General features: G+C 38.6%; 1 protein-coding gene across 7 annotated transcripts in view; it reads left to right on the forward strand.

Moving 5' to 3' along the window:
• Positions 1-25,862, forward strand: part of APBA2 (amyloid beta precursor protein binding family A member 2) — a 2,738,723-nt gene that overhangs the window by 1,205,998 nt on the left and 1,506,863 nt on the right. The window contains exon 1 of one of the 7 annotated variants that reach the window (XM_044078550.1): positions 11,370-11,388. The exons of the other annotated variants lie outside the window; for them this stretch is intronic. The gene's annotated coding sequence lies outside the window, so the exon portion shown is untranslated. Of the gene's footprint in view, positions 1-11,369; positions 11,389-25,862 lie in introns of those variants that run through there. 7 annotated transcript variants of the gene reach the window in all.

Consider the following 25,862-nt stretch of genomic DNA (forward strand, 5'->3'; position numbering starts at 1 on the left):
ATTTTTTTAGTTACTTCTGCCTCCTACCGCTCAGCACACGCACCTCATGTTTTGCTTCCTCAGGATTATTTTGGTCTGATCTGTGACTGTAGTTTGCCATACTGTTGAAATGATAAACATTCAGACACAAGTCTTAGTGATCAAGAGTTACCTTATATCACAGTATCTGAGTTTCTTTAAAGCTTACCTGTGTTTGTTTTCACACTGCCTGACACTGACTATTCCACAGCTATTCATGTAATTGTATTCAACAGTAATCAAGTGTAAACGTCATGTCAGCAAGAGTAGCAAAATAAAACATAATATCCCTCTGTTAGTATTCAAATAAAGCTTGATCATACTGTTTTATGAGAGAGAATAACTGGAGCAATACACAGAATCATATGGTTAGTCTGACCAATTTTGAATTGAAAATCCCATTGTGTACACAGTTACAGTGACTGAGTACTGTGGAGAGTGAGCAGCTAACAGAAACAGAAGAGGTGTAAAGCTGCAGTTACAACTAATACTGAACTAACTACTAGTTCATAGGTTCATGGGTGTTTACTGGGCTAATGACCACAAGGGTCTTTTTAAGCCTAGCCATGCATCCCAAATCTCTGACAAGTTCTGATACCCTTGGTAAGTGTAAGCAGGAACCTGGGAGATGAATCATTTACAAGTAGGGGCCTGGGAGATGAACAATTTATAGGCTGCTAAATCCAAAAGACAAAAAAGTAGTAGGACACTGCCAAGATAAATCCAGTAAAAACACTATTTATTAGATGTAAGTGCTTTCGGGATAGCCCTTCATCAGACATAATTTTAATGCAATAAAATTATGTCTGATGAAGGGCTATCCCGAAAGCTCTAATAAAAAATAAATAGTGTTTTTACTGATTTATCTTGGCAGTGTCCTACTACTTTTTTTCTATTTGGGACTTCAGCATAACGTTCCTTCTCTGTTTGTGACTAATTTATAGGCTGCCTGTGCCCATTAGAGACATAGATACCAAACCAGGGATGAATTTCCTGTTACCCAGCCAGTTGTCCAAATTACAGTTGAATTGGTTTAGGGAGGAACTAGTGTATTGCATTAAATGTCTATTCCATTAACAGGACTTAAAATTGCTTATAAAAACAAAATTATTAGTAGGAAAATGCCTTGCACTTTAAAGCAATCTCTGGACACCATTGGGTATAACAACCTTGCCATAGCCTACAGTGGGGCTCCTTGAGGAGCAGGCCCTGTTGGGCCAAATAAGTCCAATTGGCCTATGTACGGACCTGCTGTGATGATTCACCTTTTGATGTGTCCTTTGTGCTTTCACATGAAATACCTGATGTTAAAGAGAAATTACAGGTGCAGCCAGGTGTATACCATTTACTCCACAGCCTACACTTAAAAAAATATTTTTTATTTTGTGCAGAAAAATATTCTATAATTTAATTTTTTGAAAGAGAAATGTAATTGTCATGATTTGTGGTTATATATTTTGCTAAATAACTTTCTTTCTCAGAATGACTGGATGGCCTGAAGGATTTTTTTACTTAAGCTTATTACTTCAGGAATTTATTTTTTGAGAGGGAGGCTACACTCGTGGGGGTGGGGATACATCCTGGAAGATTGTATTCTACTTTTTTGTTAATCTGTATGCTCTTAAGGAGCTTTTCTCTCCAGGCCTCCACTGAAAAAGGGCTTTAGCTCAGTTGGACACGCCCGGTCAACAAATGTAAAATAAATAAAATAATAAGTAAATAAATAAGATGGTGGATAATTCAAAAAATCTTGGCTTTGCTATGCCCATGTGAGAAACCTGTACGTATAGAGGAGCAGTTATTGAAGAATGTTACCTGTTTCAGAAATAACAGATTAAGTAGTGAACTGTGAAGTATTGCAGCAAGTTCATTAATATGCATTGAGAGTGTGTCCTACCATAACTGAGACAAGCCTTAAGTGTCAGAAGTGGGTGTGTTATGAAGATATTGAATCACACAGACTCATTCTTTGTAGTGTCTTATGTACTGATGAAAATTTTGCAACAAACTCATCCTGAAACACTGAGAGAGAAAGGTATTGTCTTTTCATGTGTGTAGTTGCCTGACATGGATTAGGATGTAGAAAAAGATGTGCAAAAGTACAGTGTTTGTCACACATGCAGTAACTCAGTACTGAATTCACCTTTACATACATAGCAATGGTCTGAGAAACTATGGTCCAGACTGCTTGTGGGCTAGACTGGCCTGTTGCTTGGAAACTGTGTTTTGTTTCAGTGGATGCTCATTTGAAGAGGATGGATGATTGCTGTGAGACGAAGTACTTCTCAGGAAAACAGTTGAAAAGCTGAAATAAAGTTGTAGGCTATATATGATTCCATGAGTTCTAGCTTTGAATAATGGAAGCAATAAGAAAGAGAAATGAAATTCATATTGTAACGCCCAGTCCATCATATCCTTCACTGAATGGGTCATCAGTGAACACTGTACAGATTTTGATGGAAAGAATGAGAACAATGAAAGGTGCGACTCTGAACAAATAAAAAATGTCATTGTCAAACAGTAGTGATCCTTATTGCTGGAGACTGTGGTGTTGTCACCTGATCTGCTAGCTGTGATTTGTCATTTTCTTAGAATCGTCTTTGCTCAAGGGTGGTCATTCTGATGGTGCATGTAGTGTGGTATAACATCCTGACTGTGTAATCACTTCTAGCCCTTAAACCAATCAGTTCTTGTCTGCCATTTGCAGAGCACATTTTGTATTGATTCTATTACAAATCAGTGAAATATTTCTGCATTTATTACCTAGTTAAGAATCTAAAATTTGTCGTTATGGCCATGATATTTCTAGCAAATACCATCACTATCAGTGTGATGTGTGATATAGTGTTACATGTAGCAGCAGTTTAGCCCTTCCACATATAGATATTCATCTAAGAAGCTCCTTGACCACTTCATTAGTAGGAAGATGAAGGCGAATAAAGCTTCCTTGCTCATTGTTGAGGGACAGGGTCCACTTCAACCAGATCAAAATCTCAAAAGCTAAAGCTTAGAAGGTTGGCCAAAGAATAGCCCTGCTGGAAGTAGGTCTGTTGTTAAAATGACTTTCCTGGTCCAGATATGCTGAGCTCATCCTTAACTAGTAAGGAGTGAAGCCCATGGTTGTTCACATCAGAGGATGGTGAAGTACATTGATGACTTGTGCCCACTCCCATTGTCTCCTACCTTTATGGGGTGTGGTCTTTGGTGTAGATGCTACACAGTCCCCAGTTAATCACGCAGATTTTGTGGCCACGTAACTAGATCTTCAGAAAAGATGCTTAAGAATCATCTGTCAGCTGGTTAGGAGAACTCAAGATTAAAGACTGCCTTGTATGGGTCTCCTCCTAGGTGTAAAAGGGGTCTGTGGGCCAAGGTCAAGAGGTGGGGATCTAATGAGTTATTCTTTGCTCAGTTTACAAGGAATTTAGTCTGATAAAAGTGATGGATCCTAAGAAGCCTGCATACCTCCCACAAACAACATGTTTCTGGGCACTGGATCCCAGTTGCCAAACATATGGTGCACTTGTATCGCATGTGTCCTGTATAACACTATACAGTAGCTTACCATTGGAGCTAATTTTGGGCAGGTCAGAGTATGTGTAGGTTCTGAGGCCATGGAGGACCATGTTTCTAAAAATGACTAGGATACTCATTCTTTCCTTAGTGGGTATGAGGTCTTCAGTGCACTGGCCTCTGACTTTCATTCCTACTCACCTAACATTTCCTTATATTAAATCTGGTGAAGGAGGAAGAGCCTTATGTGTCATCTCCCACAAACCTGCTTGCTAAGGATGCCATAACTGCATCCTAAAAGCAATGAGATTTTCATTTATGGCTACCAAAATATTGTGCACATTTTACAGGCCTGTGGCTGAAAGATCCATGTCTCTTACTTGGCAACTATGAGCTGACTCTTGTGTGAAGTCTTCCCTTCAGTACTGGTGTCAGAGGTAATTTTTTGCAAGGATACAAAGAGTCTAAAGTTCAAGTCTGAACAGGTGTGGCGAAAGTGTGTGTCATTTAGCCACGTTGGGGCTCCGACTCCTTATATATTTATTTCATCTGCCCAAATTTCAGTCCCTCTAGTCTTTCAAGCTGTGGAAAATACTTGCCAGTCTTGCCCGTGTAGATATCTCTGCCACCAGCACTTCATCATCAATGCATACCGTAACCAACTGTTATTGTAACAACTGCAGCTCCAAGAGATGGGCTTGTTTTGGTATTTCTGTACCTAAAAAATTCCACCGCCACATGACCAACACCCAGTGTTGCAGTAAATGGCCCAAACTGTAGGTTGCCAAAATTGTGCTTTCATAATAAAAAGTACGTACTCTAAAACCAAACACATTTATTATAAACAATCTAAGCACTTTCATCCACAGTAAAGTATGCAGGACCTCATCACAAATAAAGTACAATTTTTTTTAAAAATGAAATTTTATAATTGTATTTGATTAACTTTTAATTTAGTGTTTTGTATTTACATATTTATATAGTTATTTATTTATTGATGGATTATGGTTGTAGAACAATTAATCTAATTGTTATGGTAATGAGATTTGTGGGAGGGATTTGTTGAATATTTAAAGGTTTGTGTTACATCCTACTTTATTTCTGATCAAGTCCTGCATACTTTTATTGTGGGTGCTAGTGCTTAGATTGTTTGTAATAAACATGTTTGGTTTTAGAGTATGTATGTTTTATTACAAGGCCAACATTTAACATTTATCTGTAATGATATTTTAGAGTCAGTGCTAACACAATATGCTTCTTACTCCTTAATCATCTTACAAATTCAAATCAAATGCAGTGTATTAAGAAACATTTGGATATCAAGACAAGTTAAATCAAATGTAATAGGGTAGTAAATCAAATAGTGTTGCAACTTAAACATTTACTTGTGAAGCAAATGAAACAGCAGTCAACAATGTAGCATGCTAATTAATTTACAATGTAAATGCTAACAAAACAGAGCAGTTAAAAGCTGTGTAACTGGTTAATTACTTTACAGCAAAGAGAGCAGGTGAAGAAACAAACACACACTCACACACACAGGCAGACGTGTGTGTGTGTGTGTGTGTGTGTGTGTGTGTGTGTGTGTGTGTGTGTGTGTGTGTGTGTGTGTGTGTGTGTGTGTGTCTATGTCTCTGTTTTTATTGGATTGACCCTGTTCTTCTCTATTATATCTAAATGCTGTGATATTGTATGTGGTTGTTATTCTGATAATGGGTATCAGCCTAGAGTGGGTTTTAAAATTTAGAGTTGTGGTACTGGCACATTTTACATCTTAAATGCCATGACAATAACTAACTAACTAAATAAATAAATCATTACTTTGCAATGCATTTGCTTGATGGAACAAGGAATCATTAAACCTATCTACTCTACCTTTTAGTAAATTCAGCATTCCATTTTCTCTCATTTTCTATTTTTCTCCTTGCTGCTCTCCATCCATCCCACACCTCTGTGAATTTTCTGTCCAGCACATGTTTTGGTAGTTTGTTCCATGACTACATAGTCCTCCATATGAAGAAGTGCTTTCATGGATGCAAGGATTAGTTCATTCCTGCAACCTGCTGCTCTGTCCCTCCTGTTGAGACCACCTTTGTCAAACCTCCATGACTTGCCCTTGTGCACTCATACCATGTGACAACTCTCTTATCTTCTGTTCTTGAATGAGAAGAGTTGCATCTCCTGCAGTATCAAGTCATGCTATTTCTCAGCCACATCAAGCACCCTTTTGTGGATTTTCTTTTGTATGCCTTCCAGCAGCGTGGTACTTTCAGAAATCAGGGTGTCACCCGACCAAGACCTCATACAGGGGAAGCATTTCCTCTTTGCTTCTAAAATTTGACCACCTGAGGATGTTCCTCAGCATTGTTTTGGCTGTCACTAGAGTGTACTGTCATTCTTGGTGATCCAGTCCACATGTGATCAACACCTCCAGATATTTTTCTTACTCTGTCCCCCCCCCCATTGATATGCGACACCAGAGCTGCTGTGGCTTAGGTGTAGTGTATGCATTTGTCTGCAGTAAACCTCAAGTGCCATTTTTCAGTTTAGTTGTTTAACCTTTCCTAACTTTTTGTCATCAGCAAAGAGGGTGATCCTGTTCTGTCTTCCCTTGTATGTGTCTGGAAATGTGCATGCTAAAGAATACTAGATCCCAGACTGATCCCTGCTGTGCTCTTCTAGTCGGTGGCCTTATTTATGACATTTGTTCTCCCACCTCAATCATTTGCTCCCTACCTGTTTAACCATGCGATAATCCAGTTCCGTAGTCTTGAACCCACAACCTTTCCAGATTTGTTACCATTCTCTTTTGTGGGACTGATCATATCTATAGATATTCCCTTTTGAATTTCTTTTGTACCTACTCATAAAAGCAGGTTAAGTTTGTCTGACAGCTCCTTACGTTGGCTGGTGTCATTTAAGTTGCTGTCCTTCAGGAAGGTCACCAACCTTTCATCAGGATTCTGTCCTTGACTTTCCATTCCACTCTTCTGCTGTTGACAGACCTGTAGTTCCTTTCTTAAGGAGCTTAGCTATGGTGGAGAGAAAGGTCAGACTGTTAAGGGGTGTGATCAACAGATCAATTTTTTTTATTTGTTTTGTATGTTTGCTCCTCACATAGTCATGAGACCATAACACAGAGGACATGGTGCTCCTCCCTCGTACATTCTCTGATAAAGACGCAGTCTAGATCAGAGACTGGATCTTTCATTTTTGCTCTGCGTACCAGACTGGGAAGTGGCACCAGGTGCCAGATAAGCCTACTGCAGCAATGCATTACTTTTATAAGAAAGGGTAACACAGTTGTTGTCATCCAATCCTCAGGCATTTCTGCAGTGGACAGTGAACTTTTAAAACCTCAGTCAGAGGATCTGCTTGCACACTAGCCATACATTTTGACACTAGAGTTGCTGTGGCACAGATGTACAAATGAGAGGGGAATCATCTGTGTATTCTATTAGGGTAGCCTGTTGTATGGATGTATAGAGGGTGTTGGAGAAAATGTTAAAGAGGAGGGATCAGGGATAGAGCCTTGTGATAAACTGCTGGTGACTGGGAGGTAAGGAGAGAGAGAGAGAGAGAGAGTGGAGTGCCATTTTACTGACTGATATCTATTGGACAGGTAGCTTTTGAACCACAGAAGGGTGGGCTGAGAGAGGCCTAGTGAGGACATTTGAGGTAGATATTTGCTGTGACAAACTGTTGAAGGCTTAAGACAAGTCTAGAAATACGGAAGAGACCAGTTTGCCATTATCTCTAGCTTTATTGACTGTATCTCTGTAGGTTAGAAGGGCAGTGCTAGTACTCTGGGAAGGACAGAAGCCATGTTGTGTAGGGTATAGGAGTTAATTGCCTTGATGACTGATTCCCAACCCCCCCTCTCATTTTACTAGCTGCTACCTCCTTCAGTTCCCAACCCTTGCACTGATTCATCGTCCTGTTTCAGTACCCCTGATGTTCTTCGCTGTTGCCTTACTTCTTATCCCATTCCCATCTCTGCTGCACTCTTCCTGGAAGCCCCTTTTGCTCTTCTCTCCCTTTCAGTTTATATCTCTTCTACCTGGCTGTGTCACCTTCCTTGATTACTTTTTTCCTGCTTTCCTTATCATGTTAATTTCTGCCAGGCCACTTCTGTCTCCATCTTGGGTTTCTTCTCCTTGGCCTGTCTTTCATGTTTACATCTGCCACTTACTGTGACTTCTCACTTGTCTGTACTCCTGTGACAGCATCTGCCCATTTCCTGTTATCCTCTGTCTTTCCCTTATCTGCTGTTACCACCAATTGTTTGCATTGCTTTCCTGTTGCTTCATCTCCAGTCCACCTTTACCTTTTTTTCTGTCTTAGCCTTTCCACTATAGTCTGTAACTCCATCTGCTTCACTGAAGTCCTCCCAGTATGTTGCAGATCTCACATCCGCTGCTACCGCAAAGCTTTCTGAGCCAGAGTTGTGTCTTACGAACTGAGTATGTCATCTGTTTTGTGTTCTTCTTACCTAGCCTGTTCCTTTCATGCAGTCATTTTCCGGGATCAGCCACTTTCCCCATTCTTTATTAATTTTTATACATATAGTGCATCTTTTTAAAGTACTTAATTAGAAGACCTTATTTTAATTTGATTGTTCTTCAGTTTGGCCTACTAAGTGTATTTCAGTTGGAGAACTAGATAAGTATCCGCAGTAATAGATGAACAGTTATCACTTAGTATGCCTTACCTACAGATGATGAGAAGCTATAACTAGCAGTTCAAGGCTGATGCTAATTCACTTTTTAAGAAACAATCAGTTCATACCAAATTCTGTGGTGCTGGCCACAGATTAAATTTTTTTTTTTCTTTAACCACTCATCAGAAGTTTAGACATGACATAACAATGAATGAATAAATAAATAAAATGAAACTGATTTGGTTACTTCTTACCTTAACTGGTCACTCAGAAAACAAAATGTAACTAAATTAAGCATGTTTCATATTGTGTAATTTATGTTTATGATGAATTTGCCATCATTGCTACGTTTTGGAGGATCTTGGGTCCCTAGGTGGTTGAATCTGTGTAAGATGTTTTGCTTTGCATGGGCAGACGATTTGCCGTAAAATTCTGTGTATCAGGGTACTAAGAAGATATTGGGCTCTGAGCTTACTAGGGAGCCAGTTTGCCCTTTGTAATGTCATACAGTGAGGCTTTTTTTATGTTGAAACACATAACATGGAAATTCATATTCTGCTTTATATTCATTGCAGGATTTAGTAGTTGGGGGAGAGATGGGTGAACTCTATTCAAGTTATTGGCTAAGTAAGTTATGAGCATTTCTGGCTAGTGATGATAGGCATCTAGGAATAATTCTTGATGTCCTTAGTTGTTTGTCACTTTTAAACTGAAATTCATTTAATATGGAACCTGAAGGGAATGTTAAGGTAAACTTATAAGCAGCTGAATCTGGCAACGTTGCCCACTCAATTAAGGGGCAGGGACAGAACGCTAGTTCGTGGGAACAGTGTGAATCCAGTGGAAGATGTCTTATCTCAAAATGGCAAAAGCAGTCCCATAACCTTTGCCGTCTTCAATATTTTTAGTCCCAGACATATATTATAGTCATTTCTTCAAAGTACATCAGAAAGGGAAAAGCTGTCATTCTTTAGTTTTAAGATAAAATATGATTTTTTTTCCATCTGAAAGGAGGATTTTGTGTTTCAGACACAAAATGTACATTTTGCAGAGTGATAGCTTTAAGTGTTATCCTTTAGGTATGTCAGTAAAGATAGCATACTGAAAATTTTGGGGAAAAATTTAGCAAAGTAATCAGTCTACATTTGTTTGGCAAATGCAGTCTTACAACTTTCCAGTTTTCAGCATTTCAGTCCAAATCTTGCAACCTAGACAGTTTTTCAAACCACACCATTTTCCACTGTGTAAGACTAGAACATGATTGCTCAGAAAGTACTTGAGCAATCACTTCCTATTGCAACACTTTTGTGGCATTTGTTCAAAAGGCACAGATTAAAAAAGATGTTTCTTTTTAGCAAGGGTCAACCTTTTCCCCCCAAACTATATCTGTCTGTCTGTACACACGCACACATATATATATGTGTGTGTAAATGTGAGGGAGGGTAGAGGAATGGTGAGGATGCAGGGAGTAGAGTTGGTAAAGGTGGATGAGTTTAAGTACTTGGTATCAACAGTTCAGAGTAATGCTGAGTGTGGAAGAGAGGTGAAGAAGAGAGTACAGGCAGGGTGGAATGGGTGGGGAAGTGTGTCAGGAGTGATTTGTGACAGACAGGTACCAGTAAGAGTGAAAGGGAAGGTCTACAAGAGGGTAGTGAGACCAGCTATGTTATATGGGTTGGAGACGGTGGCATTGATGAAAAGGTAGGAGTCAGAGCCTGATGTGGCAGAGTTAAAGATATTAAGATTTGCACTGGGTGTGACTAGGATGGACAGGATTAGGAATAAGTATATTAGAGGGTCAGCTCAGGTTGGACAGTTTGGAGACAAAGCAAGAGAGGCGAGATTGCGTTGGTTTGGACATGTGCTGAGGAGGGATGCTGAGTATATTGGGAAAAGGATGCTAAGGATGGAGCTGCCAGGTAAGAGGAAAAGAGGAAGGCCTAAGATAAGGTTTATGGATGTGGTGAGAGAGGATATGCATGCGGTTGGTGTGAAAGAACATGATGCAGAGGACAGGAAGAAATGGAAACAGAAGATCTGATGTGGCGACCACTAACAGGAACAGCTTAAAGAAGATGATGATATATATATATATATATATATATATATATATATATATATATATATATATACATATATATACATACACGCACACACACACACACACACACATATATATATATATATATATATATATATAGTTATATATAGTTATATATATTTATGTATGTATATATATCATCTCTGTAGTCACACAGCATTAAAGAAAGGAGAAACTTCCCAAAACAGCTCTCAGCAATCTTGAGAAATTACTGTATTGCTGTAGCATGAGTGAACAAGTATTATTTATGTTACATGTATTACATTGTTAACCAGAGTACAACACTGATCCAAATGGACTGTTTTCAGGTTTAGCCCAGGTGTACCTTAATAAACAAAACTAAATGCAATGAAGAATACACTCCAGCAGAGTAAAGGAATGCGCTTTAACCTTTTTAGTTTGTGTGTTGTGACAGATTTACATTTAATTAGGTAAGATGTTTAACATCTTTGGAGGCTGGCTAGCACAACAGAGATGTAATTAGTGTGAGTTATAACTTTGGTTATTGTATGAATGGGTCAGGATTACTTGTGGTGGATAGAGTGCTATCCCTATGAGATGCTACCTTTAATAAATTCATTTATTTCTTATTTATTTAACATTTGTTTACCTGGAAAATGTGACTTTGAATGAGCCAGTTTTCCGAGGAGACCCAAGGAGAAATGGTCCAAATTGCATGTCTTTGTAATGTGGGAGGAAACCTGCATGAATGCAGGGAGGACATGAAAACTCCACACAGAAGGCATACCATCTGAGAATCGAAGAGGAGAACCTCTTGCTATGAGGCGACAATGCAGAATGCTGCACCACTGCACCACAATTGCATTTTTTTAAACAAATATAGCTTGAGAACTTTTCTGATGGTGTGGAATGAAAGTGTGCGAGTTAGTTTGTTTTGGAGTGGATTCTCATATATATATTTTTTGGCCTAAGACTGAGAAGTCATGTTTATGATTTTTAGTTTAGTCTGTGGAGTGACGAGGAGGAGGAAGGGAACCTGAGGTTATAAGGTGTTTCGCCATGGTATGAACCTGCCTGTGAAGAATGGGAAGGATCCCATATGGATGGGATTGAAGACCGTGGAACACAGGAAAAGGTAATTCTCTGTGGGAGGGGAAGCTAACTGTTTTTTCAAAAGGTGTGGCAGTGGTCTGGTCTTCTCGTTAATGTAATGACCTTGATGTTACAACATTAAGCAACATGTTTTCTGCATTCTAATAGAACATATTGTAGTGCTTTTGAAGGCAGTCCTGTTGAGAAGGGAAACAAGCTTCCTTCAGTGATACCAACTAAGATTAGACAGTTGCTTAGCTTATAGAAGGCTGACCTTCAGATGAAAAATAAGTAGAAGATGACGTGCTCTTAACTTTGTGTGGATAGGCAAGGGTCTGCATGTTGAAACCTCATTTATTGGCTCCTGTACTTGACCTTTAGCATTTCTCAGTGTGCCCCCTAGGTTTGTATAGGGGGGCTGACTAGTCTGGATCTTCCCCAGCTTCAGCCTTATGGAATTGAAAGTGGAAAATAGGATTCTAGTCACATGATCTGCCTCATTCCTCAGGCCTTGGCCACCATTCTGAAGTCTGCAGCATTTAATGAGGTTGTAACAACATGGGTAACTATCATCATATTAGGATTTTTATTTATTTTTAAAGCACTGTTATGTACAAAAGTAAGGGAATGGAAGGTGCTATGTCCCTTTAGACCTGATTTGGTTCAGCACTACATGTTGGAACGTATTAACAAGAGTTCATACAGTACACTCACTTCAATGGTTTTAAGTAGCAGTGACAGATTCATTGTAGTTTTGTGCTTTTTTTCTCTGGTTGCTACCATATTTCAACTAAAAATGAACAGTCCACTTACATCCTGACAACAGTCAATGACCAAAACACATTAAACTATCAATCAATTGATGCTAATGGTGAACAGAACATGCCAAGCCAGGTTTGAAATTAGCAGTCGGATTGCTCAACCTGAATGGAACATGCCTGTACCACTTGCAGATGCAAAGCTGTTAACTGCCTAGCTTAAGAAAAAGGGACATGACTAAAAACAGTAAGAGACAAAAGCCCCCCAAAACTGTGACATTTTGAAAATATTTTAGCTTAGACTGTTCACGTAGAAAAAATGCATTGCCATGCATTTTGTGAAGAGTAAATAATTTCTAATATTTAATAGTACTCACCGACTGTAATTTTCACTACTTTGCTAGTTACACTTTTTTTTATAAGGGATAGCAATTTTCTAAGGCTGAATTAGAAGCATTCCTGAAAATCAAGGACAGCTGAAACATATGTACAGATGACACGACAAACAGCATACAGCCTCAAGAGGAGGAAGAAGTATGGTGTTGCTTAAAAATTAGAATTCCTTCCATTCTTTACTGAATGAGTAATCATTTTAAGAAAACAAACTGGGCTGTCTTTTAAGAAAAATGCAAATGCAAGAGCGGACCACGTTAAAAATTGTGTAGTAGAAGCTCATTTATGTCACAAAGCTGAACCAAGAGTGGATTTGGACTGTTATGGGCAATTGTAGTGCATGCAAATTTAAACGTTATAAGAGTAAAAGGTCTATTTCCCAAGAAATATCAAGACATTAATCGACTTTTCTAATAAAGGATGGCTACATGCATTTATGACTACCTTCATATTTAAATGTCACATTGAGTTCATTTTTATGTAAAATAAAATAGTATTGCCTGTTTGTGGCCAGCAGTACTTTCACTGTGTCATTTTTTTTTATATATGTGATTGATTTTCTTATATGTAATTGATTTTCTGAACTGTTGCATGTTTCAGCAGCTGCAGTGCTATGGTGTATCCTGTTCATTAAATGATCTAAAATTCTGTCAGACAGTAAAACCATACTGCGCCAAAGGTCATTTCCATTTGTAAGTCAAATCAAAAGGTGCATGATGTAAGTGAGTCAAGTAAGTAGGCAGTAATACATGACAGGGTGTGCTTTCATTTCAATGCTCAGCTCTCAGCTTGGGAGTGTAGTGTGACACAAGGTAAAAAAGATCAAGCACGTCAGGCCTTGCGCTAAGAACTAATGCGTATATATAGAGTAAATCATTATATGAGTATCTGCATTCTGAATGTGTTTTTCTTGTCTAGCTCAGTATTAATACACTATTACTGCTTCTTCTTCTGGCTTTTCCCAGTTAGAGGTCATCACAGCAGATCATCTGTCCGCTCATGATTGGCAGTGGAGTTTTACAGTGTCGAGTTGCCAGCCCGGCACCCAACCTTCCACAGAAGGCACACACACACACACACACACACACACACACACACACACACACACACACACACACTCACATCTAAGGCCAATTTAGAGTGCCCAATCCACCTACTGCATGTGTTTGGGATGTGGGAGGAAACCGGAGCACCCGGAGGAAACCCACTCGACCACAGGGAGGACATGCACACTCATGTAGGGAAATAGAGGAAGAAGCACAGTTCACTTCAATAGGCTCAAAGGCAGTGCAAAATCAATGCAGAATCCAATGCAGTAATAAAAACTTCATTTATTGTGAAAAACAATACAACCTTAGTGCTTTTGTCCCAAAAAATCAAGGGGTTTCATCAGAGTAATGATTCAAACAAAGTTGCCATATTTAAATGCAAAAGCCTGGGAAAAATACAAGGTAACCAACTGTCAGGTCAGCTTAAAGGCACAGTAACAATAAAACAAGTTACATGTTCAATAATTTTTTAAAGTTTGTTTGTGTAGACTTGCATTCCAGGGGTCACGCTTCCTTTGACAGTTGTGTGCCACAGGGTTTGGGATTCTCAACCTTACATGTTTGAACCTTTCCACCTCCTACCTTCACTGTAGATTTTATTACAGCATCAGATTTTCTGCAGTGTTATCCACTTCAGAAGAACTTGTTAAGTAAGCTATAGCTTAAATGTGATTATTCTCCATACAAGCTGATCTTTGAGATGACCCTTAGCAATGGGTGCTTGTATTTCCCTTGCTCTATCTTCCTGTTGCTGGATAGTTATTCCATCTGTTCTGAATGACATGTTTTCTGCTTGTATATCACATTTATAATTTTATATAATCTTCTAGTTGTTTTTTGTTTATAAGTGATGCAGTCTCATGTTTCATTTGGACAGAAACAAAGACAGTGGAGCCATCAACCCCCATCCCCCACCCCAACTCGTGCCAGAAGAACTAAGTGTAAACCTAACACTGGAGCTAGAAACATTTGAAGAATTGTGTCAGGAGATTGCAGAATATCCAAGCTGTCATTTACCTTGGATTGCCTTCCTGAACATCAACTGTCATGTTGTGTACTCATATGTTCATTATATTCAGTGGTGTCTGTTGCTATTCTTAGGTTCATAGGAGGTTACTAGGTAAAAACACATGTACCTTAATTGACCATAGTTAGATGGTCATTGTTAGCAGAGTGATTCTGTTATCAGCAGTGACTACCCTTGTCCATGAGGGACATAGGTGCCACTCCTGAGGTGAATTTACATCCAGTTGTCAAGGTTGTGTTTAAATAGGGTCATTCAGGAGCTTTGCTTTACATGAAGTGTAAGCTTATTCCAGAGGAGTGGCAATCTCTGGGAGATATATCTCTCTCTCCAATGCGTTCTGTTAATGCGACAAGCTAGATTGAGATCCCTGCTGGAGTGAGTGAGTCTTGTTACATTTGATTCGAGGATGTGCAGCATTTCCATTAGGGCAGAGTCAGAGACTGCCTTGTAATCCAGGCACAGGCTGCCTCTCAGCAGCCTGTATAATAAAGATTACAATGACAAGGCTTACAGTCTTTTCATGTAAGTCACATTTTGGAGGCCCTGTATTCTCTTGGTTAGAAACCTCTGTGGTCTCTCCAGTTGCTGCAGGTGTCTGGTGAGATAAATACAGAAGGGATCATTGTACTCAAATTAGTGATCTAATAATGGTCAAGTATATCTGAATTACACCCACCTTAGTCTTGGATGTGATGCCCTTATTTATGAGATGCACAATGTAGAAGGCTTTCTTTACCACTGTGGACACATTGTGATTGAAGTTTAGATTGCTATCAACCTGTGTTCCCAAGTCTCACACCACTGGGTTTGAACTTAGAGGGATACTATCTATATCATAATTAAAAGGGGCTACTTCCTTGCCAAATGGGATAATGAGGCATTTTTTTGTGTTTAGTTTTAGTCTGTGACTTTGGCACCAATCATTTGTCTGAATCACTCCCTTCTGTAATATGTTTACATTGTTGGGGGACTCAGTGATTGCATTCAGTTTGCAGTCATCTGCAAACTTAGTGAGCCACAGACCATCTACTTTAATCTGGACCATAGAGAAATAGATTCCAAACAGTAGAGGGCTAGAAGGGCCAACACAGATCCTTGTAGTACCCCACTGGTAAGTGGTCTTCTGTTGGAGGTGTGCTTTCTGTTGGTGAGCCAGTTGTCTACCCATCTAGTGATGTATGTGTTAATTCCCAGCTGGGGGAGTTTCTCAATGATCCCTGAGTGTGGGATTGTGTCAAAAGCTTTGGCTAAATCAAGATAGGTGGTATGTACTGCTTTGCCCTCATCCAAGGCTTTGGTGACATTCTTAAAGAAGTCCACCGGGTTTAATAAGGATGATCTACCTGTGATGAAACCAAACTGGGTCTGTTCAAGAGTTTGAAGTTGCCTGTGACATTGTTGATAAGGTCCATGATGATTCTTTCTATGGCCTTGCAGATAAGGCTGGTTAGGCTTATGGGTCGATAGTTTCCTGGGTCGGTTAATGGACCCCCTTTATGCAAGGCAGTCATTGTTGCTGTTCTCCACTCTGCTGGAACAAAGCCAGTGCTCAGGCTATGGTTAAAGAGAGTGACAAGTAGTTCCACTAGGTCTTGTTTTAGATTGTTTAGTAAGCAACCTGGGATGTTATCTGGTGCCATAGAGGCTGTGTTTTTGGCCTTGGAGAGTACTTGTATGAACAGTTCTTTCAAGATACCAGGTAGTGGACTGGTGTACGTAATGCTTTGGGGTATGCCTGGTGAGGATAAGTGGATGAAGTTATTGCCAAGTCTGTCAGCTAGCAGGTTGGCAGTTTCCTCAGGTTCAATGTGAGTGATACTGTCCACTATAAGTTCGGCACACAGCTGGGCATTCTTCTTTAGGATTTGGACAAAGCTAAATAATTCCTTATGGTTGTCTTTTGCTAGGGATGCTAATTTAGTCTCATATCTAGTATTAGAGGGCTTTACAAAATATCTGACTTGCTTGTTCAAGTTGTGGAGGGTAGTCTTCCCCTGTTAAACAAGTTCCTCTTGTTCTTAGATATTAGTTTCTTTCTTTTGTTTTATAACTTATTTATTCTTACAGGCCACCAGGGTGGCTTGCTTCTTCATGAGGACCTAGTCTTAGTTCTGTCAGGTACAGCTGAGTCAGTACATTTGTTTAAGTGGCTATTTAGGGCATTTGTGTACTCTTCTGCATAGGAGTCGTTGTTGGCTGTGTTAGCAGGGGCTTTGAAACTTTTTATACCATCGTTTAGTAGGATATAGTTTGCTTTGGAGAAATTTTTCATTTTTTTTACTGCTGTGGGGGTGTCAGGTCTGACCTTTACTTCAAATGAGACTGATTTATGGTCTGACCTTACCAGGGAGGGCAACATACATGGGGTAGTACAGTGAGTTAATATAATCTAGGAACTTAAGAGCAGTTGTTTGTGCTCATACGAGTTGCACGGTCGATGGAAGGATAGTTGAAATCTCTCATGACCAAGGTGTTTGGGTGTATACTGAGTGACTCTAGTAAGTCCAGGTAGGTGGTGTGCTTCTCCTGGTTTATTGTGGGGGACATGTTGCTAGCGATGATGTGGTAGGGTATCTTGTCTATAGTTATTTGGACCTGGAGTAACTCAAGAGAGTGGTACTGTTTTACCAGTCTCAAAGTGTATTTGAATTCAGTGAAAATGGATACATCTCCATCTTTGGTTCTTTCATGCTTGTTTTGAGGTCTGAACGTGTGAAAGGCATTGTAGCCATGTACGACTGGGTTGCTCTCTGCAGCCGTGTACCAAGTTGCAGTGACTGCACAGACATCAGCATCTTCCAAGGTGAGGTGTGCTTCCAGGGAGTGCAGTTTGCTGTTTAAACACCTAGCATTAAGCAGCATGACCTTGAGTGTGTCCCTAGTGGATTTCTTTGCCAGTATCTGAAAGCCTTGAGGAGAGAGGTGAAGGCTCTCGTTGGCAAAGCAGCATGGCCTGTTGCCCATGTCTTCCCAGGCAGACAGATACTGGATCCCCCTAGAGTGACACCAGAAGCTAAGTCAGTTATTGAAAATAAATCATTTTTTATCTGTATTGTGGCATCATCTTAGGTGAAGGTGGAATGCTGCTTAAGGCTAAGGACATACCTGCCTAGGGCACATTTCTGAGAGTTCAGTCATGTCTCTCTTCATATAGTCCAGAGAAGTAAATCTCAAGTCCTTCACTCCATGTACTATGACAGAGTCATAATGGCAATTGTTGCTGAGTGACTTGAGTGAGTAATTTGATGGATCCTGGCATCTGACAGGCAACCTTGTTCAACCTGGCAAGGGGGACATCTTTGTGTCTCACTGTTGAGTTGCCTATGACTAGGACATTAGGTTTTGAGGTGTTTTACCTTAGGGGCTTAATTGTTGAGACACTGATATGTGGGTTATGTGTAGTGGTGGATTCTGTCCATGTACTGGTATGTGTAGGTTGTTTGTGCTTGGGAGGTCTCTGGTCTTTTGGTAGGCTCTTACTGAGTACCTCCGGGTATGTAGGTTTGTGTGTCTTGACCCTATCTTGTTTGAGTGGGAGGTGTATGTGCTAACAACCTGCTTTATGTCTTGTGTATTTTTATGTGAGAGGACTAATTCCCGTTTCATGGTATAGTTACTTCTCTCACATACTGTATTTATTTGCTTTAGGAGCAAGTGGTTGTTGGTATACATGAGGCAATTGCTACATTGCCTCAGGATGCCCATGTCAATCTGGCTGGCTGGAGAATTGTTGGGAAACTAACTGTCCGTAGGAGCAGGCATTTCTTAAGTACTAATTTCTGAAAGGGCAAATTAGGTCGGCTATTGCTCTGGGATTAACAAGGGGACTGATTTTATAGAAGATCAGGAATGAAAAGTGGGGGGATGCTGCTCAGTTGCTTCCAGTGAGAAGTGCACAGCTGTGTTGCCTGCCGGGCAGTAGGGAAGCTGGGAGAATTTCACTAACTGATGTCTAGGGGAAAAAAATAGTTTCTAGGTGTTTGCCTCTATACAAGGCACTAAAAACCCATTGTTCTGTGCACAGCTACGTGCAAATTCGAGGCTTATATACAGTCGAAATTAAACAATTCATATTGTCTTATTTCTGGTAATGTAAAGTGTCTCTAGCAGATTTAACAGCAGTTATAAAGACAAAGTGAATTTTTAATTAATTAATTGTTTAAATTTCAGAGAGTCCGTATGTATTTTCAGGTGTAAGGTTAAAGTGGGTGCCTGCTGATATGTTTGGGATTTCTCTCTCCAATGAAATTGAATTCACACAGAATCCAGGCACTTAAAGTTGAGTTGCTCTACATTACGTATAGAAAGGCATGTCATGTTTTATCTACACTGTCTACCTTTTTGTATATTTCTTTATGGTTATCAGTTGAGCTCAGAAAATTAATTTCCAGGATTTTTACTTAATCCTGTCCATCCACGTACTCCCCCCCCCACACACACACACACAGAGCCATTTTTTTTCACCTAGTGAATGTTACAGTGCCCTCTGCCTTTTGTATCAAGGGGTTTATGCATTTAGTCTCCAAACACTGCTACAATTTGTCCCTGCATGTTCTTGATCATAAGCATTACTCAAGTATCCACTGACATCATGCAATGTAGAGGGAGCATACATTGGTAACCTCTGCCATCAGAGCTGCTGTCTGCACAGGCATATGCCCAGACAGTAGTGATAGAATTTACCTTTCCTGCAGTCTCTGCTAGCAGACAGGTACACATCGGTGGGGCTTGTATTGACTCTTCAAGACGTAAAACTCTAGCACCTAGTCCACCTCAGCCCTTCAGACTGACCACTCTTCTACCAGTCCAATTCACTTACTCTAATAGCTAGAGTTGGTGCCATGTCAGAGATCTTTGCATGGAGGCTTGGTTATATTCATGCCTTATCTATGACGGCTTCAGTACAGTGAGCAGTTGTCCTGCCCCCTCAGTTGTATGACAGCTTATTAAATGAAATCAAGGAGTAATCCTTGCTTTTTAAAACTCTTATGAGATGTAATGTTTGCATACACAAGTGTGTAAGCATATTGTATCAGACGTGCACATGGACATCAGCAGTGACCCTTCCTGCATCTTGACATTGAGCTCCCTTCCCATCTAGCCTTCTCTTGGAGCATTAACTGTGCTGCACTCCACCTCTAGAAGGAGATCACATCTCTGATTCTCAGCCATTTTTGTAAGCCTATTGTTAGCCTGCATTTATTTCTGAATATGATTTGTGCACATTAGGTGGCCTGCTTGTTAGTATGTCACTGATAAACTGGAGAACTGTGTGAGCTCCTGCAAGGAAATCACCCAACACAGACACACACACACACACACACACACACACACACACACACACACACACACACACACACTCAAAACAGTGTGACTGTGAATGAAAGGGCAGACGATACATCTTTTGTCCTTTGAGCTTGAAGCTGACATCTGTTGGAGTCTGACTGATTGATATCACTGTGTGACTTCTACAGCCTGCTGTTTTTGTACCAGTCATTTTGCGATGTGTCATGCCAGGCAGACAAAGTATACACTTAATGATACCTCCTGGCTGTAAGGTTGGCAAGAGGATATTCTTAGCAGTACTTACAGAACTGCATTAAGATGTCAGAGACATCTGTCTTCATTGCATTTGTGATTTAAAAAAAAAAGTACTTAGAAAAAAAAAGAGGAAGAGTTCTCAGCCTGCCTCACTGTCACATAATGAAACAGTTCTGAAACAACATTATGCTGGATATTTTACGAGTAAGAGATTAAGGCAATATATAATGGGATTATTGTGCATCTTTTTGCCATCAGATTTATCTTGCCAGAATTTATAGGTTGTTTTTCTGAATAGGTAGGTGAGAAATTTTATTGTTTTTGATTAAGATGGTTTGTCAGTTTAAGTGAGTATGTGTTTTTATCATCCTTTTTATTGTTGATATGTTACAGGTCATGTTTATTAGCAATAAAAGCTTTCCACTTCAGTACTTTATGTAGAGCATTTTGTTTTCTAATTATAATGCATTTACCTGTCTGTTTTTTCTTTTGTGGTTTGAAAGTGACTTGTTTGCATTGTTTTCACAATGGCTTAACAATGAGCACTGTTCCTTACGTTTCCCTTGTGCTCGTGAATTCACCTGAGGGCAGCGCAGCAGACTCTGGAGGTCCTCGTGTATGCCAGCAGCTGTGTTGTGCACATCTGTTCGCTCCAGAATAGTAACCAACATGTCAAGAAGAGAAAATCTTGTCTCCTTCCTTTTACATTTTACACATTTTGCCCCCTGAGTGACAAGCCATTTGAGCTGTATCCCTCCTACCTTGCTGCTTATAGCTAATTTACTTAAAATGTATCAAGAATGTTCAGGACTGGATCTCACACACACACACACACACACACACACACACACACACACACACACACACACACACACACACACACACATATATTTTTTCAGTGCATGATTTTCCACTGATGGTGTCATTATCTTTCCTTTCTTGACCTTTGAATACCTAGTACACTAATCTGATTGCATATTGTGTAATTGAATGTCTTATAGCCAATTCTCTCACTCTCTGTACAAGGATCTCTGCTGTAATAATTTTGCTGCTGTTGTCTTTTGCAGAAAGGTTCTGCAAGACGAAATGTACATAGCTGGCTATTTTTATTTCTGCTGTGAAGGCCTATCTTCAGTACTATTAGGATCTTGGTAGCAGCTACATACCATACAAATGCTAGACCATCTGTCTCCACAGTCACTACTCCCTTTGTACCATTACTGGGGAGACTGATGAAGCTTCAGCACACCGTACAGTAAATGTGCTGTGCTTCTGCTCTAGATTATTTTCTGCTTTTAGGAGAACCTCTCAGCTGTCCTTGATTTTGGATGTCACCAGTTTTCCCTGTACCTTGTACAATTTGTGATGTTCTAGTAAATCTCTGGGGATTACACAGTCAGTGTTGCCAGCCATTACAGTATCATACTTTTTATTATTTATAAAATGCACGTTGATGCAAAATCTGTCATTCTTTTAACTTTGTAAGTAAATTAGAGTAATATTTAAACATGTCCCCGATTTTAGGCCTTTGTCCTCTATTTAATTTTTAAGAATTCATGAGCAAATCCTGCCATTGCCAGGTGTTTTAAACTGATGTGATTCAGTTCCTGTTTTGTTCCTTAGGACATCCATGGAAAAAAAATGCTGCATGCATCTCAGGAGACTGTTTTTGTTAAAGAAAATCATGTGTAAAGCTATATTTTCATCACCATAATATGATCACATATTTATCAGCACACTTACTTTTGGGAAACTGATAAACTTTAGATGCTGATAAATGAGAAATTTTAGTAGAGCTGTATTGTCTGCTATTGCATTAGGGTTGACACTAAATCCTCAGAGTTAATGTGCACACACACACACACACACACACACACACACACACACACACACACACACACACACACACACACACACACACACATACACACACACACACACAATGTTGATTCTGTCACTTTATTTCTTGCAACATTTAGCTGTGATCTTGCACTTTAAATCTAATGATTTTTGTCTTTCTGCCATTTGCCACCCTTCTTCCTCTTGCAAACCACCCTGTACTTGTGTAGATCAGTTCTTAACCAATTTGTCAGAAAGTAACAATTATGCATGCATTATATATCAACAATTTAAAATATTAGTTTGCTCCAATTGTATGTCCCACACACACATATATATTTATATATATATAGCCCAATACCTATGTTCATATTCACAGTATATATCCCAATACCTATGTTCATATTCACAGTACATATCCCAATACCTATGTTCATATTAACAGTATATATCCCAATACCTGTGTTCATATTCACAGTATATATCCCAATACCTATGTTCATATTCACAGCATATATCCCAATACCTATGTTCATATTCACAGCATATATCCCAATACCTATGTTCATATTCACAGCATATATCCCAATACCTATGTTCATATTCACAGCATATATCCCAATACCTATGTTCATATTCACAGTATATATCCCAATACCTATGTTCATATTCACAGTATATATCCCAATACCTATGTTCATATTCACAGTATATATCCCAATACCTATGTTCATATTCTCAGTATATATCCCAATACCTATGTTCATATTCACAGCATATATCCCAATACCTATGTTCATATTCACAGCATATATCCCAATACCTATGTTCATATTCACAGTATATATCCAAATACCTATGTTCATATTGACAGCATATATCCCAATACCTATGTTCATATTCACAGCATATATCCCAGTACCTATGTTCATATTCACAGTATATATCCCAATACCTATGTTCATATTCACAGTATATATCCCAATACCTATGTTCATATTCACAGCATATATCCCAATACCTATGTTCATATTCACAGCATATATCCCAATACCTATGTTCATATTCACAGTATATATCCCAATACCTATGTTCATATTCACAGTATATATCCCAATACCTATGTTCATATTCACAGCATATATCCCAATACCTATGTTCATATTCACAGCATATATCCCAATACCTATGTTCATATTCACAGCATATATCCCAATACCTATGTTCATATTCACAGTATATATCCCAATACCTATGTTCATATTCACAGCATATATCCCAATACCTATGTTCATATTCACAGCATATATCCCAATACCTATGTTCATATTCACAGCATATATCCCAATACCTATGTTCATATTCACAGCATATATCCCAATACCTATGTTCATATTCACAGCATATATCCCAATACCTATGTTCATATTCACAGCATATATCCCAATACCTATGTTCATATTCACAGCATATATCCCAATACCTATGTTCATATTCACAGCATATATCCCAATACCTATGTTCATATTCACAGTATATATCCCAATACCTATGTTCATATTCACAGTATATATCCCAATACCTATGTTCATATTCACAGCATATATCCCAATACCTATGTTCATATTCACAGCATATAACCCAATACCTATGTTCATATTCACAGTATATATCCCAATACCTATGTTCATATTCACAGTATATATCCCAATACCTATGTTCATATTCACAGCATATATCCCAATACCTATGTTCATATTCACAGCATATATCCCAATACCTATGTTCATATTCACAGTATATATCCCAATAACTATGTTCATATTCACGGTATATATCCCAATACCTATGTTCATATTCACAGCATATATCCCAATACCTATGTTCATATTCACAGCATATATCCCAATACCTATGTTCATATTCACAGTATATATCCCAATACCTATGTTCATATTCACAGTATATATCCCAATACCTATGTTCATATTCACAGTATATATCCCAATACCTATGTTCATATTCACAGCATATATCCCAATACCTATGTTCATATTCACAGTATATATCCCAATACCTATGTTCATATTCACAGCATATATCCCAATACCTATGTTCATATTCACAGCATATATCCCAATACCTATGTTCATATTCACAGCATATATCCCAATACCTATGTTCATATTCACAGTATATATCCCAATACCTATGTTCATATTCACAGTATATATCCCAATACCTATGTTCATATTCACAGTATATATCCCAATACCTATGTTCATATTCACAGCATATATCCCAATACCTATGTTCATATTCACAGTATATATCCCAATACCTATGTTCATATTCACAGCATATATCCCAATACCTATGTTCATATTCACAGCATATATCCCAATACCTATGTTCATATTCACAGCATATATCCCAATACCTATGTTCATATTCACAGCATATATCCCAATACCTATGTTCATATTCACAGTATATATCCCAATACCTATGTTCATATTCACAGTATATATCCCAATACCTATGTTCATATTCACAGTATATATCCCAATACCTATGTTCATATTCACAGTATATATCCCAATACCTATGTTCATATTCACAGTATATATCCCAATACCTATGTTCATATTCACAGTATATATCCCAATACCTATGTTCATATTCACAGTATATATCCCAATACCTATGTTCATATTCACAGTATATATCCCAATACCTATGTTCATATTCACAGTATATATCCCAATACCTATGTTCATATTCACAGTATATATCCCAATACCTATGTTCATATTCACAGTATATATCCCAATACCTATGTTCATATTCACAGTATATATCCCAATACCTATGTTCATATTCACAGTATATATCCCAATACCTATGTTCATATTCACAGTATATATCCCAGTACCTATGTTCATATTCACAGTATATATCCCAATACCTATGTTCATATTCACAGTATATATCCCAATACCTATGTTCATATTCACAGTATATATCCCAATACCTATGTTCATATTCACAGTATATATCCCAATACCTATGTTCATATTCACAGTATATAACCCAATACCTATGTTCATATTCACAGTATATATCCCAATACCTATGTTCATATTCACAGTATATATCCCAATACCTATGTTCATATTCACAGTATATATCCCAATACCTATGTTCATATTCACAGTATATATCCCAATACCTATGTTCATATTCACAGCATATATCCCAATACCTATGTTCATATTCACAGTATATATCCCAATACCTATGTTCATATTCACAGCATATATCCCAATACCTATGTTCATATTCACAGTATATATCCCAATACCTATGTTCATATTCACAGCATATATCCCAATACCTATGTTCATATTCACAGCATATATCCCAATACCTATGTTCATATTCACAGCATATATCCCAATACCTATGTTCATATTCACAGCATATATCCCAATACCTATGTTCATATTCACAGCATATATCCCAATACCTATGTTCATATTCACAGCATATATCCCAATACCTATGTTCATATTCACAGCATATATCCCAATACCTATGTTCATATTCACAGCATATATCCCAATACCTATGTTCATATTCACAGCATATATCCCAATACCTATGTTCATATTCACAGCATATATCCCAATACCTATGTTCATATTCACAGCATATATCCCAATACCTATGTTCATATTCACAGCATATATCCCAATACCTATGTTCATATTCACAGCATATATCCCAATACCTATGTTCATATTCACAGCATATATCCCAATACCTATGTTCATATTCACAGTATATATCCCAATACCTATGTTCATATTCACAGCATATATCCCAATACCTATGTTCATATTCACAG

Source organism: Protopterus annectens, chromosome 7.part1 (assembly GCF_019279795.1).
Source record: "Protopterus annectens isolate FY-2018-M chromosome 7.part1, PAN1.0, whole genome shotgun sequence".
NCBI lineage: Eukaryota > Metazoa > Chordata > Ceratodontiformes > Protopteridae > Protopterus > Protopterus annectens.